Source organism: Bos javanicus, chromosome 14 (genome assembly GCF_032452875.1).
Source record: "Bos javanicus breed banteng chromosome 14, ARS-OSU_banteng_1.0, whole genome shotgun sequence".
In the NCBI taxonomy this organism is placed as follows: Eukaryota; Metazoa; Chordata; class Mammalia; order Artiodactyla; family Bovidae; genus Bos; species Bos javanicus.
Window position 1 is genome coordinate 71,470,734 of NC_083881.1, and position 19,649 is coordinate 71,490,382.

The 19,649-nt window shown below is 37.9% G+C and overlaps 1 protein-coding gene across 6 annotated transcripts in view; it reads left to right on the forward strand.

The window, feature by feature from the left end:
• The window catches only part of TRIQK (triple QxxK/R motif containing), a 117,131-nt gene that overhangs the window by 40,177 nt on the left and 57,305 nt on the right, over positions 1 to 19,649 (forward strand). Inside the window, exon 2 of one of the 6 annotated variants that reach the window (XM_061439390.1) lies at positions 19,323 to 19,416. The exons of the other annotated variants lie outside the window; for them this stretch is intronic. The gene's annotated coding sequence lies outside the window, so the exon portion shown is untranslated. The remainder of the gene's footprint in view (positions 1 to 19,322; positions 19,417 to 19,649) is intronic. 6 annotated transcript variants of the gene reach the window in all.

Below are 19,649 nucleotides of genomic sequence, written 5' to 3' on the forward strand. Positions count from 1 at the left end.
TTCAGTCGCTAAGTTGTGTCCGACTCTGGCAAGCCCATGGGCTGTAGCCTGCCAGGCTCCTCAGTCCATGGGATTCTCCAGGCAAGAATACTGGAGTGGGTTGCTATTTCCTTCTCCAGAAGATCTTCCCGACCCAAGAACTGAACCTGGGCCTCTTGCATTGCAGGCAGATTCTTTACCAACTGAGCTATGAGGGAAGCTGTCATTCACTGTTTAAGATGACCTGTTTGACCATTTGTCCTCCCTTTAACACATATGCGTCATATTATTTTGTGGCCTGTTTTTCTCTTTTTTTTTTTTTTGGACCAGTCTTTTGCTATTTCCTTGTCTCTCTATAATTTTCTTATGCCCCTCTTGAACCCCATACTTTCTCAAGCAGTTATTACTTTTACCTCTTGATGTTAATTGAAACCTTATTCTTGTCATAGACACCATTTCCCTGAAGCTTTTTAATGCAGTGGCTATTCTTTCTTTAACCCTCCACATACCCGTGGATTCAGAGTCAGTTGTTACCTTTTTATTTATTACCACTTCTAGATCGTTTCCTTTTCCGTGCATGGGGAGTGACAAGTAAAAAAAAGGCCTGACTCCTTTGTGCTTCATTCCATTAGACTGTAGTGCCGTTTACCGCTCTTCTTTGCTGTTATCTGTGGACATTCAAAGCACAGAGTCTCCCTATCTTAGTTTTTCTTTCCATCCTAACTCCAGTTGTACCACCCTCCTGCTGCTGCTGCTGCTAAGTCACTTCATTCGTGTCCGACTCTGCGTGACCCCATAGACGGCAGCCCACCAGGCTCTCCTGTCCCTGGGATTCTCCAGGCAAGAACACTGGAGCGGGTTGCCATTTCCTTCTCCAATGCATGAAAGTGAAAAGTGAAAGGGAAGTCGCTCAGTTGTGTCTGACTCTTAGCGACCCCATGGACTGCAGCCTACCAGGCTCCTCCACCCATGGGATTTTCCAGGCAAGAGTGCTGGAGTGGGGTGCCATTGGTGCCTTCATTATTCATATGTATTGAAGTATGTATTATTCTGGTCTCACCTTTCCTTATCAGCCATAATGTTTTTCTATCATTTTAGTCACCCTCTATCATAACCTACTCCATCTCAATGATAACATAAATCACCTCACATGTTCTATTGATAACCTTTAGGTCTTCTCGAGTGAAATAAGACATTGGTAGTTTGGCTTCATCCAAATCTTTTAAGTCCGAAAATAAATCTGCTTTCTTCTTAACTCTTAAATTGCTGCTATCTCCACTTCTTTTTTTAGATAATGTTTATTTTATTTTAATTAAAAAATTTTTATTTTGTATTAAGTATAGCCAATTAACAATATTGTGGTAGTTTCAAGTGGACAGCAAAGGGACTCAGCCATACATATACATATATGTCTGTTCTCTGAAAACTCCCCTCCCATCTAGGCTGCCACATAACATTGAGCAGAGTTTCCTGTGCTATACAGTAGGAGTTATTGGTTATTCATTTTTAATTATAGCAGTGTTTCCATGTCAGTCACAAACTCCCTAAATATCCCTCCCCCCTTTACTTCTCCCGTAGCAAGCATAAGTTCATTCTCTAAATCTGTTGAGTCTATTTTCATTCCTTTTTGTATTCTGCATATGAGAGATGTCATATGATATTTCTCCTTCTCTGACTTACTTAACTGAGTATGACAATCCCTAGGTCCATCCATTCTGCCAAAACTAGCATTATTTTGTTCATTTTATGACTGAGTAATATCTAACTGTATATGTGGACCACGTCTTCTACATCTATTCCTCTGTCAATAGGCGTTTAGGTTGTTCTATGTCTTGGCTATTGTAAACAGTGCTGTGACAAATATTGGGGTGCATGTATCCTATGTTTTTTCTCTGGATATATGCCCAGCAGTGGGAATGCAGGGTCATATGGCACCTCTGTTTTTAGTTTTTAAAGTACTACCAAATTCTGTATTGGATGTACCGATTTACATTCCCACTAACAGTGTAGGAGGGTTCCCTTCTCTCCACACCCTCTCCAGTGCCGAGGTCCAGCCCCGGCTGATCCAGGGTATTCGAAGGAGAGATGGCATCGGTGATTTATGTAAATATTAATTAGAGATATAAAGAGTAATAGAATGAGGATAGCTCAGTAGGAAAATTCATTGGAGAAAAGAGGCTGAGTTGGTTTACACAGAAAATCAATATAACCTGTGACACCAGGTTAGCTCTGACCACGGAGGCCGCAGGTGCCCTCTCGAATAGCGGAAGGTGTCCCACCTTAGACACCTTCTCTAGTGGGTCTTAGAAGCCCAGGCAAATAAATGGTCACAGAGGACCTCCGCGCTCCAGATGGAAACTTCAGCCAGAATGTGAAAAGAAAGAATGACATGGGGAGACCAAGCTTTGGTGAGCAAGGCCCGTAGCTTTATTTTCAACAGGGGTTTTTATACCCTAAGTTACACATAGAGGATAATAGGGGATGTGAAATCATGCAAAGTCAGCAGTCTTTGATCCTTGTCAAAAACCAGGGTTTCTTTCCTGCACATTTATCGTATACAAATGGTTGAGGTGATTTACATCATCTTCTGGCCAGAAGGCCTATTAACATTTTATGACTCTTGACAAAGGCTTGTCAACCATAAGACTTATTTTCTCTAAGAGTAATTATTTTAAGGTTTGGCACCATTCTCTGAAGGTGTTAGATAAAATTGCATACCTATAGGGCAGAAGTGTAATGGGTTTACAACAAAGGAAAGAATTTATTACCTTAAGGGTCTAAAGTTGCTAACACCAAGGCCACTACTTATTTTTCTATATACCAACTATATTAATTAATACACATTCAAGGATACAATACAGGGGATGTGGAAACTTGGCAGCAAGCATTGGCTCATCAATGAAATCTTTTACTGGTTTTATTCTGAACAGTTTCTAACTCTCTGAGAGGCTCTAAGCTATTTGAATATCTTAAGCTTCCCGTGCCTCTCCAGGCTGAGAGACTGTAAAGGATCGTATGCATAGCTGTAGGAGTCTGGGTAAACTTGTCAGGCAAGTTAGAGAGCTATCTGAGGGGTTTGTATTTAAACACTCCTAATTGCCCAGGAACTTTATTAATTGGAGCTGTAAGTTAACTCTTTGTCAGAGAGAGCGAGATGGTGGTGGGGGACAGCCCCCAGTAAAGTCAGAGGTGAGAGCACAAAGCAATAAAGTAGGCAGACACTGGTTTTTTCGGGTAGATGCTCGAGAATATCCAGGGGGACTCCTGAGGCTCGATCCCGCTTTTGCGTATGCCGAGCCTCCTTCCTCATGACCTTTGTCATGAGTGGAGTGCCTCTCGCCGGCTCCCGGCACTCCAGCATTTATTTAATAGATTTTTTTGAGATAGCTGTTTTAACTGGTATGAGGTGATAGCTCACTGTAATTTTGATTTGCAGTTCTCTAGTGATTGCAGCCATGAAATTAAAAGATGCTTACTCCTTGGATGGAAAGTTATGACCAACCTAGATAGCATGTTCAAAACCAGAGACATTACTTTGCCAACAAAGATAGTCTAGTCAAGGCTATGGTTTTTCCTGTGGTCATGTATGGATGTGAGAGTTGGACTGTGAAGAAAGCTGAGCGCCAAAGAATTGATGCTTTTGAACTGTGGTGTTGGAGAAGACTCTTGAGAGTCCCTTGGACTGCAAGGAGATCCAACCAGACCATCCTAAAGGAGATCAGTCCTGGGTGTTCTTTGGAAGGAATGATGCTAAAGCTGAAACTCCAGTACTTTGGCCACCTCATGCGAAGAGTTGACTCCTTGGAAAAGACTCTGATGCTGGGAGGGATTGGGGGCAGGAGGAGAAGGGGACGACAGAGGATGAGATGGCTGGATGGCATCACCGACTGGATGGGCATGAGTTTGAGAGAACTCCGGGAGTTGGTGATGGACAGGGAGGCCAGGCATGCTGCAATTCATGGGGTCACAAAGAATTGGACACGACTGAGCAACTGAACTGAACTGAACTGAATAATTACCAGTGCTGAACATCTTTCATGTGCCTCTTGGCCATCTTTGTATATTCTTTGGAGAAATGTCTATTTATGTCTTTTGCCCATTTTTTGATTGGGTTGATAGTTATGATGATAGTTAAGCCTCATGAGCTGTTTGTAGATTTTGGAGATTAATCCCTTCTCAGTCACATCATTTACAATTATTTTATCCCAATCTGTGGGTTGTCTTTTCACGTAGTTTATTGTTTCTTTTTCTGTGAAAAACTTTGAGTTTAAGTTGGTCCAATTTGTTTATTTTTGTTTTAATTTCCATTATTCTGGGGGATGGATCAAAAAAGATATTGCTGAAATTTATGTCAGAATGTTCTACCTGTTCTCCTCTAGGAGTTTCATAGTGTCTGGTCTCATATTTAGGTCTTTAATCCACTTCAAGCTTATTTTTATGTATGGTGTTAAAGAATGATCAAATTATATATTTTTTTCATATGGCTGTTTTCCCAGTACCAGCTATTGAACAGACTATCATTTCAACATTGTGTTATCTTGCCTTCTTTGCTTTATATTAATTGTGTGGGTTTATTTTTAGGCTTTCTTTCCTGTTCCATTGATCTATATTTGTATTTTTGTGCCAATACCATGCTGTTTTGATGACTATGGTTTTGTAGTATAGTCTGAAGTCAGGGAGCTTATTCCTCCAGCTCTGCTTTTCTTTCTCAGGATTGCTTTGTCTATTAGGGATCTTTTGTGTCTCCATGTAAATTTTAAGATTTTTTTTTTTCTTTCTTCTAGTTCTGTGAATAATGCCATTGGTAATTTGATAGGGATTGCATTGAATCTGTAGTTTGCCTTGGGCAGTATAGCTGTTTTGACAATACTGACAATTGTCAGTATAGCTATTTTGACAATTCTTTCAGTCCATGAACATGGTATGTCTTTCCATTTGTTTGTTTCTTCTTTGATTTCTTTCATTAGCGTCTTACAGTTTTTCAGAGTACAAGTCTTTTGTCTCCTAGGTAAGTCTTTTCCTAGGTATTTCATTATTTTGATATAATAATAAATGGAGTTATTTCTTGAAATTTTCTTTCTGATCTTTTGTTGTTAGTGTATATAAATGCAACAGATTTCTGTGTATTAATTTTGTAAACTACACCTTTACCAAATTCATTGATGAGCTCTATAGGTTTGTGGTAACACATTTAGTATCTTCTACGTACAGTATCATGTCACTTGCAAACACTGACAGTTTAACTTCTTTTCCAGTTTTTATTTCCTTTATTTCTTTTTATTCTCTGATTGCTGTAGGTAGGATTTCCAAAACTGTGTTAAATATAAGTGGCAAGAGTGAACATCCTTGTCTTGTTTCTGTTCTTAGAGGAAACAATTTCAGCTTTTCACCACTGAGTATGATGTTAGCTGTAGGTTTTTTGTATGGGCTTTATAATGTTGAGGTGTGTTCCCTCTATGCCCACTTTCTGGAGGATTTTTATCATAAATGGTTTCTGAATTTTGTTAAAAGCTTTTTTTACACCTATTGAGATGATTATATGGTTTTTATTCTTCAGTTTGTTGATGTAGTTTGTCATAATCATTTTGTAAATATTGAAAAATGATGGCACTCCTGGGATAAATCACACTTGATCATGATGTATGATCCTTTTAATGTATTGTTGGATTCAGATTGCTCGTATTTTGTTGGGGGTTTTTGCATCTATGTTCATCAGTAATATTGGTATGTAACTTTGTTTTTGTGTGATATCTTTGTCTGGTTTTGGTATCAGGGGGATGGCGGCCTTAGAGAATGAGCTTTGGAGTTTTCTTTTCTCTGTAGTGTTTTGGAATGGTTTGAGAATAGATGTTAGTTGTTCCCTAAATGTTTGTTAGAAGTCTCTTGTGAAGCCATCAAGTCCTGGACTTTTGTTTGTTGGGATTTTTAAAATCATAGTTTCAATTTCTGTGCTTGTGATTAATCTGTTTATATTTTGTATTCCTGATTCAGTATTGGGGGACAGTATCTTTCTAAGAATTTTTTCACTTCTCCCAGGTTGTCTACTTTATTGGCATTAAGTTGTTTGTAGTGATCTCTTATAATCCTGTGTATTTCTGTGGTGTCAGTTGTAACTTCTCCTTTTTCATTTCTTATGTTATTGATTTGAATTTTCTCCCCTTTTCTCTTGATGAATCTGGCTAAAAGTTTATCAATTTTGTTTATCTTTTCAAAAAACAAACTTTTACTTTCATTGATCTTTGTTTTTTTCTTTGTCTCTAGTTTATTTATTTTTGCTCTAATCTTTATACTTTCTGTCCTTCTACTAACTTTGATTTTGTTCTTTCTCTAGTTTTTTTTTAGGTATAAGGTTAGGTTGTTTATTTGAGACGTTTCTTGTTTCTTGAATATTGTATTGCTATAAACTTCTTAGATCTGCTTTTGCTCCATGCCATAAGTTTTGAATCATTGTGCTTTCATTTTAATTTTTCTCACAGTGTATTTTTATTTCCTCTTTGATATCTTTAGTGATTCATTGACTATTTAGTAGATATTTTTATAGTGTTTTTCTTGTAGTTTATTTCTAATCTCATAATTGTGACCAGAAAAGACACTTGATGTGGTTTTAATTTTCGTAAGTTTACCAAGGCTCACCTTGTGGCCTAGTATGTGATCAATCCTGGAGAATATTCTGTGTGCATATGAGAAGTAGTCTACTGCTTTTGGATGGAATGCTCTGTAAATATCAGTTAACTTCCTCTGGTCCAATGTGTCATTTAAGGCCTTTGTTCTTTGTTTCCTTTTTAATTTTCTGTCTGGATGATCTGTCCATTGTTAAAGACACTCACTATTATTATGTTACTGTCAATTTCTCCATTTGTGGTTGTCAGTATTTGCCTTACATATTGAGATGCTCCTATATTGGGGGCAAATATATTTACAGTATTATATCTTCTTCTTGAAAAGTCTATTTTGTTTGATATGAATATTTCTACTCCGGCTTTCTTTTGATACCTGTTTGTGTAGAATACCTTCTTCTATCTCCTAACTTTCAGTCTCTATGTGTCCCTAGGTTTGAGATCCATCTCTTGTGGACAGCATACTTGTAGGCACATCTTGTTTTTGTATCCACTTATCTAGTGTATGTCTTTTGGTTGCATTAAATGATGCATTTAATCTATTTACATTTAAGGTAATTTTCAGTATGTATGTTTCTGTTACCATTTTCTTGTTTTGGATTTGCTTTTGTAGGTGTTTTTCTTCCTTCATATTTCCTGCTTAGAAAAGTTCCTTCAGAGTTTGTTGTAATGTCAGTTGGGTGGTGCTGAAATCTCCTAACTTTTTCTTATCTGTAAACCTTTTGATTTCTCTGCCAATTCTGAATGAGAGCCTCACTGGTTAGAGTGTTCTTGGTTGTAAGTTCTTCGCTTTCATCACTTTAAATATATCACGCCATTCCCTTCTGGCTTGCAGAGTTTCTGCTGCGGAATCAGTTGTTAACCTGGTGTGAATTCCCTATGTTATTTGTCATTTGTCCACTATTGTTTTTAATATTTTATCTTTGTCTTCTCCTTCTGAGACCCCTGTAATGTGAGTGTTGGTGCATTTAATATTGTTCCAGCAATCTCTTAGACTGTCTTCATGTCTTTTCATTCTTTTTTCTTTATTCTGTTCTGAGGCAGCAATTTCTACCATTCTCTCTTCTGGGTCACTGATCCATTCTTCTGCCTCAGTTATTCTGCTATTGATTCCTTCTAGTGTATTTTTTATTTCAGTTATTGTATTGTTCATCTCTGTTTGTTCTTTAGTTTTTCTAGATCTTTGTTAAACGTTTCTTGTATCTTTTCTGTCTTTGCTCCCATTCATTTTCTGAGATGGTGGATCATCTTCACTTTCATTATTCTGAATTCTTTTCCTGGAACATTGACTACCTTTGCTTCATTTAGTTGTTTTTCTGGGATTTTATCTTGTTCCTTCATTTGGGACATAATCCTCTGTATTTTCATTTTTTAACTCTCTGTGATTTTGGTTTTAGCTTGGAAGGCTGCAGGATTGTAGTTCTTCTGCTGTTTGCCTTCTGGTAGATAAGGCTAAGAGGCTTGTGCAAGCTTCCTGATGGGAGGGACTGGCAGTGGATAGAACTGGGTTTTGTTCTGGTGGGCAGGGCCATGCTCAGTAAAACTTTTATCTGCTTGTCTGCTGATAGGTGTGACCATACTCCATTCCTGTTAGTTGTTTGACCAGAGGCTACCCAGCCCTGGAGTCTGCAGGCTCTGTGGTAGGGTGACTTCCAGGAGGGCTCCTGCCAACAGGTACTTCCTAGGACTTCTGTTTCTGGTGCCCTTGTCCCTGTGGTGAGCCACTGCTATCCCATGCCTCTGAAGGAGACCCTCTAACACTAGCATATAGGTCTTCAATCTTCTGTGGGATAACCAATCCTTTGCCTTGGGTCTTGGTTTGCACAAGATTTTGTGTGTGCCCTGTAAGAGTAGAGTTTCTATTTCCTCCAGTCCTATGGAAGACCTTCAGTCAAATCCCACTGGCCTTCAAAGTCAGATTCCCTGGGGTTTCCTAGTCCCTTTGTAGGACCCCTTGCTGAGAAGCCTGATATGGAGCTCAGAATCTTCACAACAGTAGAAGAACTTCTGTGATCTGTTCTCTAGTTCTAGGATGTACTCGGTGGGTATGGGATTTAATTTTATCATGATTGTGCCCCTCCTCTCATCTCACTGCAGTTTCTCCTTTGTCTTTGGACATAGGGTATCATTTTGTGGGTTCCAATATCTGCCTGTCAACGGTTGTTCAGTAGTTAATTGTGATTTTGATGTTCTCGCAGGAGGAGAGTGCACATCCTTCTACTCTGCTACTCTGAACCAATCTTCACTTCTTTTTCTATCTTTAAACTCCATGGTACATTATTTCCCCTACTTTATATAGTATCCTAGTCTTTTTTGCTCTACTGCCCTTCTGTTATGCCTGTCAGAGAAAATTGAAACTTTGCTTGATCCAGCTGTCTACCCCTCCCCTAAACCAGCAATGCACAGCTGAGCACTCAGAAATACATTATTTGCAATCATGTAGTTTGCTGCTACCATGGATTCATGGTTACTGAATTAATGTGGTCTCATAATGTTACTGATTTATCCTATTTTCCCTAGACACCTCTTTCCATTTCTCCACAACAGAAATTTCAGCCTTTGCACTCTTAAATCTCCAAACTTCTTACCTCCCATTTAACTTTTAGGAGATAACCTTGCCTCCTAATTCATATGAAATGAGAACTACCACTTAGAGCTCCCTCTACTTTTATGTACCAAACCTCGAAATTTACGTATAATTTTACTCATTGTTTTTCCTCTTTCCTGCTGAAGTGAAGTAAGTAAGTATCTGCTATGGTTAGTACTTCAGTGTACATTGAATTCTGTCCCTTCCTATCTACTTGGAAACCTCCATGATTCTCTAGTTTTTTCCCCCTGTATCTTCACCTCCTTACTTTGTACTACTGCTGCTGCTGCTGCTGCTGCTGCTGCTAAGTCACTTCAGTTGTGTCCGACTCTGTGCGACCCCATAGATGGCAGCCCACCAGGCTCCCCCGTCCCTGGGATTCTCCAGGCAAGAACACTGGAGTGGGTTGCCATTTCCTTCTCCAATGCATGAAAGTGAAAAGTGAAAGTGAAGTGGCTCAGTCGTATCCGACTCTTAGCGACCCCATGGACTGCAGCCCGCCAGGCTCCTCCATCCATGGGATTTTCCAGGCAAGAGTACTGGAGTGGGCTGCTATTGCCTTCTCCATACTTTGTACTAGGTCCTTCCAATTAATGTTTAGACCAACTCAAATTTCCATGTGTTCTCGAAAACAAACATCTCAGACTTCCGTGGGAGTTTAGTGGTAAAGAATCCACCTACCAATGCAAGAAGCATGGGTCTGATCCTCAGTCTGGGAAGATTCCAGATGCTGTTGGGAGACTAAGCCTACGCACCATGATTACTGAGGTGACATGCTGCAACTACTGAAACCCATGTACCCTAGAGGCTGTGCTTTGCAATAAGTGAAGCCACTGCAATGAGAGGCCCATGCATCACAACTGGAGAGTAGCGTCCACTCACAACTAAAGAAAGCCTGTGTGCAGCAAAGACGACCCAGGATAGCCAAAAATAAGTGTGTAAATAAGTATAAAAAATTAAAACAAAAAGAAAACCTAAAGGAAAACAAACATGCCCTCACATGTAACAAAACAAGGCATAAAGAAAATCTCCCTCCACCTTAGTTCCTCTCTACTCATTATCCTATCTCTCTCCTTCCTTTTACTTATTTTGTAATAGATTTGTCTAGACTTTTGATCTGTGCTTTCTCACCTTGTACATATTTCTTATCCCACGGAAAGTATACTTAAGTGTATGTGTCAGGGAAGGAGCAGGGATTACATTGGTTAAATCATGCTATAAGGCCACTTATAATGAAATGGTAAATGCCTATTCAACTTAGGTCCAAAAGAGTCATTGCTTCTTTTGCTTACAGTACTGTTTTTGAGATTAATTTCCATTGTTGCATATTATCAGTAGTTTTTTTCTGGGTAGTATCTCTTTATGTGAATAAACCACAGTTTTCCAGTTTTTATATTTATCAACATTGGGGCTGTTTCCATTTTTTTGGCTATTATGAATAAAAATACTATGAATATCCTTTCATGAAGCTTTTTTTTTGTGTGAGCATATGTATATATTTCTTTTAGATAAATGCATAAGAGAAGAATTATTAATAGTTAACGTTATGAGAAATTGCTTAACAATTTTCCAACATATTTGTATGATTTTACAACTTATACACATGTGAGTTTTAGTTGCTCCACATCCTCCCAACATTCTGTAGAGCAAATCTTTATGTGAATTATTCTAGTGGGTGTGTAGTGATACAATTCTAATTTTAATTTACATTTTGCTGATTACTACTGGTGTTGAGAAATTTTTTGTGTGCTTATTTGTTATATGAATATCTTCTTTGGTGAAGTGTCTTTTATCCATTTTTTGGTAGGTTTGTATGTTTTACATTATTGAGAATTCTTTATACAATCTAGATACAAGTTCGGTTTGTCATATACAGGTATTATGAATATTTGCTTCCTATATATAGGTCACCTATTTATTTTCTTACTTGATTAAGTCCAGTAGATGCTTTTTTTTTTTTTTCCTTTGATGCTACATACTATCTGTGTTCTCTCTCTAAAGTGTTATTTGCCTACCCCAAGGTCATGAAAATAATCTTCATTTTTTCCCTAGCAGCTTTGTTGTTTTATTATTTATATCTTTTGTGAGTTTTGTGTGTGATAAGATAGGGTCCTGGGTTTTTTTTTTCCTGTAAGAATATACAGTTGTCCCAGCTGTAATCACTTTAGTTCTAAGTGTGGTGGAAGGATAGTCCCAACCACTAAGATTTCTTTCTTATAATGTAACTTTTTGGAGTCATACAGAGTACTGTCCTATAGTTACTTTTCTTGTTAATTTTTATGTCAATGTTGCCAAGTGATCACCATTTTAGAACTCACCTTTTCACACATTCAAGTTCTTATATGCTCTTTCTGCACCTACAAAGGAAAGTAATTTGTCAAATAAAGACAAAAATGGTCAGTTTGATCCCTGAAAAATTAGGAAGACCACTGTTAAGCTCTCCAGCTTTATACAGTAGGAATGTGTTCTATAACAGACCTGTCTCACTATTACACTTATGTCAAAGTGTAAACTGTCTACTTGAATGCTACGTCACACTTTGATAGTCTTTTCTGTTGTTCAGTCATTAAGTCATGTCTTACTATTTGTGACCCCCATTGATTACAAGATGCCAGGCTCCTTAGTCCTCTACTATTTCCCAGATTTTGCTGAATTTCAAGTCCATTGAGTCACTGATACTGTCTAACCATCTTATCCTCTGTTGTCCCCTTCTCCCTTTGCCTTCAGTCTTCCCCAGTATCAGGATTTTTTTCCAATGAGTCAGCTTTTTGAATCAGGTGGACAAAGTATTGGAGCTTCAGCTTTAGCATCAGTCCTTCCAGTGAATATACCAGGTTGATTTTCTTTAAGATTGACTGGTTTGATCTCCTTGTTGTCCAGGGGACTCTCAAGAGTCTTCTCCAGCATCAAAATTTGAAAGCATCAATTCTTCGGCATGCAGCCTACTTTGTGGTCCAACTCTCACATCTGTACAAGATTATTGGAAAACCATAGTTCTGATAGTCTTTTAATTAACTAATTTTCATTTCCTTAGCATGGCCTTGCCCATTAGAACAAGACCCAGTTTCCCCTTCGGTTAGTCTCTCCCATCAGGAAGCTTCCATAAGCTTCTTATCTTTCTCCATCAGAGGGCAGACACACTGAAAACCACAATCATGGAAAATTAACCAATCTGATCACATGGACCACAGCCTTGTCTAACTCAGTGAAACTATGAGCCATGCTGTGTAGGTCCACTCAAGACAGATGGGTCATGGTGGAGAGTTCTGACAAAACGTGGTCCGCTGGAGAAGGGAATGGCAAACCACTTCAGTAATCTTGCTTTGAGAACCCAATGAACAGTATGGAAAGGCAAAAAGATAGGACATTAAAAGATGAACTCCCCAGGTCGGTAGGTGCCCAATATGCTACTGGAGATCAGTGAAGAAATAACTCCAGAAAGAATGAAGAGATGAAGCCAAAGCAAAAACAACACCCAGTTGTGGATGGGACTGGTGATGGAAATAAAGTCCAATGCTGTAAAGAGCATTATTGCATAACTGGAATGTTAGGTCTGTGAATCAAGGCAAATTAAAAGTGGTCAAACATGAGATGGAAGGAGTGAATGTCGACATTTTAAGAATCAGCAAACTAAAATGGACTGGAATGGGTGACTTTAACTCACATGACCATTATATCTACTACTATGGGCAAGAATCCCTTAGAAGAAATGGAGTAGCCATCATAGTCAACAAAAGAGTCTGAAATGCAGTACTAGAATGGAATCTCAAAAATGACAAAATGATCTCTGTTCATTTCCAAGGAACACCATTCAATATCATGGTAATCCAACTCTATACCCTGACCATTAATGGTGAAGAACCTGAAGGTGAACGATTCTATGAAGACCTACAAGATCTTCTAGAACTAACACGCAAAAAAGATGTCTTTTTCATGATAGGGGACTAGAATGCAAAAGTAGGAAGTCAAGAAACACCTGGAGTAACAGGCAAATTTGACCTTGGAGTACAGAATGAAGCAGGGCAAAGGCTAATAGGGTTTTGCTAAGAGAAGGCATTGGTCATAGCAAACACCCTGTTCCAACAACAAAGAGAAGCCTCTGCACATGGACATCACCAGATGGCCAACACCGAAATCAGCCTGATTATATTCTTTGCAGCCAAAGATGGAGAAGCTCTATAGAGTCAGCAAAAACAAGACTGAGATCTGACTGTGGCTCAGATCATGAACTCCTTATTGCCAAATTCAGACGTAAATTGAAGAAAGTAGGGAAAACCACTAGACCATTCAGGTATGACTTAAATAAAATCCCTTATAATTATACAGTGGAGGTGAGAAATAGATTTAAGGGACTAGATCTGATAGACAGAATGCCTGATGAACTATGGATGGAGGTTCGTGACATTGTACAGGAGACAGGGATCAAGACCATCCCCAAGAAAAAGAAATGCAAAAAAGCAAAATGGCTGTCTGAGGAGGCCTAACAAATAGCTATGAAAAGAAGAGAAGTGAAAAGCAAAGGAGAAAAGGAAAGATATACCCATTTAAATTCAGAGTTCCAAAGAATAGCAAGGAGAGATAAGAAAGCCTTCCTCAGTGATCAATGCAAAGAAATAGAGGAAAACAATAGGATGGGAAAGACTAGAGGTCTCTTAGAGAAAATTAGAGATACCAAGGGAACATGTTATGCAGAGATGGGCTCAATAAAGGACAGAAATGGTATGGATCTGACAGAAGCAGAAGATGTTAAGAAGTGGCAAGAATACACAGAAGAACTATACAAAAAATATCTTCACGACCCAGATAATAACGATGGTGTGATCACTCACCTACAGCCAGACATCCTGAAATGTGAAGCCAAGTGGGCCTTAGGAAGCATCACTACAAACAAAGCTAGTGGAGGTGATGGAATTCAAGTTGAGCTATTTTAAATTGTAAAAGATGATGCTGTGAAAGTGCTGCACTCAATATGTCAGCAAATTTGGAAAACTCAGCAGTGGCCACAGGACTGGAAAAGGTCAGTTTTCATTCCAATCCCAAAGGAAGGCAATGCCAAAGAATGATCAAACTACTGCACAATTGCACTCATCTCACACACTAGTATAGTAATGCTCAAAATTCTCTAAGCCAGGCTTCAACAGTACATGAACCGTGAACTTCCAGATGTTCAAGTTGGAATTATAAAAGGCAGAGGAACCAGAGATCAAATCGCCAACATTCACTGGCTCATCAAAAAAGCAAGAGAGTTCCAGAAAAACAGCTATTTCTGCTTTATTGACTATGCCAAAGCCTTTGACTGTGTGGATCACAATAAACTGGAAAATTCTGAAGGAGATGGGAATACCAGACCACCTGACCTGCCTTTTGAGAAATCTGTATGCATGTCAGGAAGCAACAGTTAGAACTGGACATGGAACAACTGACTGGTTCCAAATAGGAAAAAAAGAGTATGTCAAGGCTGTATATTGTCACCCTGCTTATTTAACTTATATGCAGAGTGCATCATGAGAAACGCTGGGCTGGATGAAGCACAAGCTGGAATCAAGATTGCTGGGAGAAATATCAATAATCTCATATATGCAGATGACACCATCCTTATGGCAGAAAGTGAAGAACTAAAGAGACTCTTGATGAAAGTGAAAGAGCAGAGTGAAAAAGTTGGCTTAAAGCTCAACATTCAGAAAACTAGGATCATGGCATCTGGTCCCAGCACTTCATGGCAAATAGATGGGGAAACAGTGGAAACAGTGTTAGACTTTATTTTCTTGGGCTCCAAAATCACTGCAGATGGTGACTGCAGCCATGAAATTAAAAGATGCTTGCTCCTTGGAAGAAAAGTTATGACCAACCTAGATGGCATATTAAAAAGTAGAGACATTACTTTGCCAGCAAAGATCTGTCTAGTCAAGGCTATGGTTTTTCCAGTAGTCATGTATGGATGTGAGAGTTGGACTATACAGAAAGCTGAGCACCGAAGAATTGATGCTTTTGAACTGTGGTGTTGGAGAAGACTCTTGAGGGTCCCTTGGACTGCAGGGAGATCCAACCAGTCCATCCTAAAGGATATCAATCCTGAATATTCATTGGAAGGACTGATGCTGAAGCTGAAACTCAAATACTTTGGCCACCTGATATAAGAACTGAATCATTGGAAAAGACCCTGATCCTGGGAAAAATTGAAGGCAGAGGATGTGATGATTGGATGGCATCACCAACTCAATGGACATGAGTTTAAGTAAACTCCAGGAGTTCGTGATGGACAGGGAGGCCTGGCGTGCTGCAGTCCATGGGTTCACAGAGTCAGACACCTCTAAGTGACTGAACTGAACTGAACTTCATTTCCTTAAGTGTGGAGAATTATCTCTGGAGATCTGAATCATGTACCCTTGTTTGAAATATTAAAATATAGTTTCCATGAATTTGGAGATACAGAACTGACATTTAAAGTAAAAAGTAAATGACCTTGTCAAATCATGGGCCTAGAAGCCTAATTTGATAGTGCACAGTAACATGAGTGGGGAGCAAATGATAAACCTGAATCATTAATAGCTCTTTATAGTAAGGAGTTTTGCTTAATATAGGGAAAAGGGCCATCACTTGGATGACTTAAGCATGTTAATTACCTGATCAGTTTTGAGTTTTTAGAATATTACCCTGGAATGTTAGATCGGAGATGTTTGTCTTTCTTCATTCCAGCATCCAGCATAATATGGTATTTTCATAAGTGGTTCTCAATTCTGATCAAGTCATAGCCAAACATTTTTGGCCTCTTTATAACTTCATACTTAAGTAAGAGGGGTTTTTTTTTTTTTTTGTAAGTTCTATCTTACAGCCTTAATAACTGAGCTGGTTATTTTTTTGTGGTCATGGATTGAATATTTTTAATAACCTATGTTTTAATCTGTATTTAAATATCACGGTCTGGATTGAATTCTTTTTCTGGAAGCAGAGACATATGTGAAAGCTTCATGTTTCTTATTTCTTTACATGTACTTTCTAGATTTCATAAGAGAGGTATAAATGGGCAATAAAATAAGTTCATTGGAATGTGACTGAGTATAACGCTATCTTTGTTTTAAAGGTCACATGTTATGCTTAAAAATACAGGTAGCAAATTGCAGTGCAAAATTTAGGTTAAGAAAAGATATTAAAAACTAAGTATTCTCTTTAATTTTAAAAGTCTTAAAGAACATACAGTTTTAATCAAGTAAAGTTAATTATGAATTGTTTTAATATGCAATTTAGGCATTAAATAAAATTAGCAATTTTTTCTTCCTTAAAAATGTGTTATCAAGTTTCAAGAATGTTAAAAACTTCTCTGATGATTTAATCTGAAATCATTCCTACAGCAAAATTCATAAATAATAAATATTATCTTATTAATCCATATTTTAGTTTAGCTGGATCTCAGAGCAAGTTAATTCCTCAGGGAATGTAGCCTTCTTTATGAAAGAAGGTGATGAGATGTAATCTCTAAGGAATTAAATTGTGAAAACAATCTTGGTATTGTACATGCTAATATAAATCTGTTATTCCCTTTCCGCATCTATCACAACACATTTTAAATTGTGGCTGATCTGATATGCAAATAGCTGTCTTATTAGAAATTGTGGCTGTATGTGCTAATGTCTCCCTGGATTTCTTGGGAGTTTGCTATCTAACCATCAAAGCAATAGAAATGAATGATGATTACTGCAAGGCTTTGAAGAACAAAGAAAGTCAGAGCAATTTAGAGGTTCTAGATGTGTGAGGCATTGACAGTTTGTACCATAGACATGGATGGGTTTCTCTATAGGTCTTTTAAAATAGCTCAATATGGTTATTAGGAAAGTAAAATATTTCCCATCTTCTTGCATTTTTGCAACTAATATTGATAAAAATCTGATTTTTATCATAGGACATATGTGTGTCCTCTAGGCTTTTTTTGTTTGTTTCAACATTTGTTAAAATGTATCCTTGCTTAAAAAATAGAAGATAATTTCAAAGACAAGAATAAAGTTTAAATTTTTGAAATTTTACATAGGAATTACCAATCACCTAAATAGAAAAACTAGTTCCTCTTTAATGTCTCTCCTAGGTTGGAATTCTCTTAAAGTTTTCATATTCACAGGTTATTATATACCTAAAATGTATCATTCATAGAGTATAGGCCCTTATATTGATAAAACTTTAGGTTATTTAGCTTTTTAATTTTTGCTATAGTTTTTTATATTTAAAGTATATTTTAGAGTAAATAAAGTTCAATTTACTTTGGTGAGAAGATAGTCTCTGTGAGTTCCTGACATTTTAAAAATTTACTCCAGATAATAAAAGAATAAAATACTGGCCTCTAAAGTGTTATCTTTATTTGACTCTTTGTGACCCCCATGGACTGTAGCCCACCAGGCTCCTCTATCCATGGAATTCTCCAGGTAAGAATACTGGAGTGGGTTGCCATTTCCTTCTCCAGGGCATCTTCCCAACTCAGGGATTGAACCTGGGTCTCCTGCATTGCATGCGGATGCTTTACCGTATGAGCTACTAGGGAAGCCCACAGTGTTCTGTTTGTTTAGATGTTTGTTTAAATGACCAGGAAAGAACTGAGGGAAACATAGTGAGTGACTGTGTTGGTAAGTAGCCTTAATAACTTGCTTTTTAAACATTTAAGCTATTCCATGAGGGTGAACAACAACAACAAAAAGAATAAATTAAAGAGGGAATAATATATGGTGCCTCTATTCATTTAAACTAACTTCCTTCCTAAAATGTATTGATATCTTGTCTAGTCTTACGCAATCAAGATCAAAATAACTTGAGTCCTATCTACAATTAACAAATGCAAAACACTTGCAAATGGAATTGCTATATGAATAAATTATAATAAAATTATTGACATTTATGGGTTTTGTATTATTAGAATTATTTTTAATGTTCTGAATTATAACAAGTGAGAATATAGGATTAGGTGATGTCTTGGTTTCAATTCTGAAATTTAAGGATGTATTATCTTAGATGTAATAACTACATGGTTTATGAGATATGAAGACAATTTATTTGACTTTTTGTTTAACTTTGTACATTCCTCAGAGTCGGACACAATTGAAGTGACTTAGCAGCAGCAGCAGCAGCAGCAGCAATTACTGTGATATTAAATCTGAAGATTATTATGAATATAAAAGTGATTTTAGGTGAATTTATAATTTTATTACATATAGGTAGAAATTATTACTTTGGAGATATCTTTTACTGTATAACATGTGATCATTGTTATTATTGCTCTGTGTGACCATGTGTTAGTCACTCAGTCATGTCCAACTCTGCAACCTCATGGACTGTAGCCTGCCAGACTCTTCTGTCCATGGAATTTTCTGGGCAAGAATACTGGCATGAGTAGCCATTCCCTTCTCCAGGAGATTAATTTATTTATATTCCATTAACTGAAACTCAGTCACATGCCCACAGGAAGCTGAAATATGTAATTGAGTGTGACCAGGAAAGAAAAAAAGGAGAACATGCAATTTAGTAAATAGCTTTCCCTAAATTCCATATTTCTGATCATGAGTTAGCCATGTGCATCCTTTTTCCTGCCTGCCCAGTAGGGAAATCCTAAAGTTCTCCATCTCCAAAGTCATGGTTCTCAAGCCAGTACACAGTCAGTGGTTCCTTGAGGTTTACAGATAATGAAATTTACCTACTATTCCCAGCCTCACCTGGCTTCTAATAAATAATAGTGAAGCAAAGGACAACTGCTTCATATCTCCGATAATTGTTCCCATTTAGAGGCAAGATGGGAAACACAGTGGGATCATGGATCCATGTTGTACAGGAGACCACTGAGAAGGCCCATTATAGTGACAGTAGGAGTTTCTTGCTTAGCCTCTAATTATGGTCTTTTTGGAGAAATTCCCTTCTCTGCCTTCTGGATGACTCCTCTTCCGGGTCACCTATGAAGTGCGTTACATATCCAGTTTGTCTTCTTATGGCAACGCTCTGTTGGTTTAAGTTTAGAGGGCCAAGGATTGATTGGTTTTCATTCACAGATGTTTTTAAACAAAGTTTCTGGTTTCCCTGTAAATACAATTCCCTCAGAGTTTAGTAACATTTTTACCATTTCCTTTTAGTTCCACCTGCCAGTAATCACACCTCAATTTCTTTCCTAGACATGGTTCTCAAGTCCGCTTTCTCTATAAACATCAGACCTCCTATGTCTCTCTATAGTGGCTGCCTCCAGGTGATCTGGAACAATAGCTTCAGGTGAGAAAGGAACATTCTTGATCTGCTCTTGATCCCCTCCTCCATTTTAAAACTGAGAGGTCTTAATGAGCACTTTTTTCTTCAAGATCTCATTAATTTTTTTTTTTTTCTGCTATTTGGTATTTAGAAGTCGCCTTTTCCACACTTGTTCCCAAATTACTGGGCCCTCTAATCCCTCGTGGTTTTGCTTGTTAACTGGCTAGTTCTTGCCTGACTTCATCTTTATCCTGCAG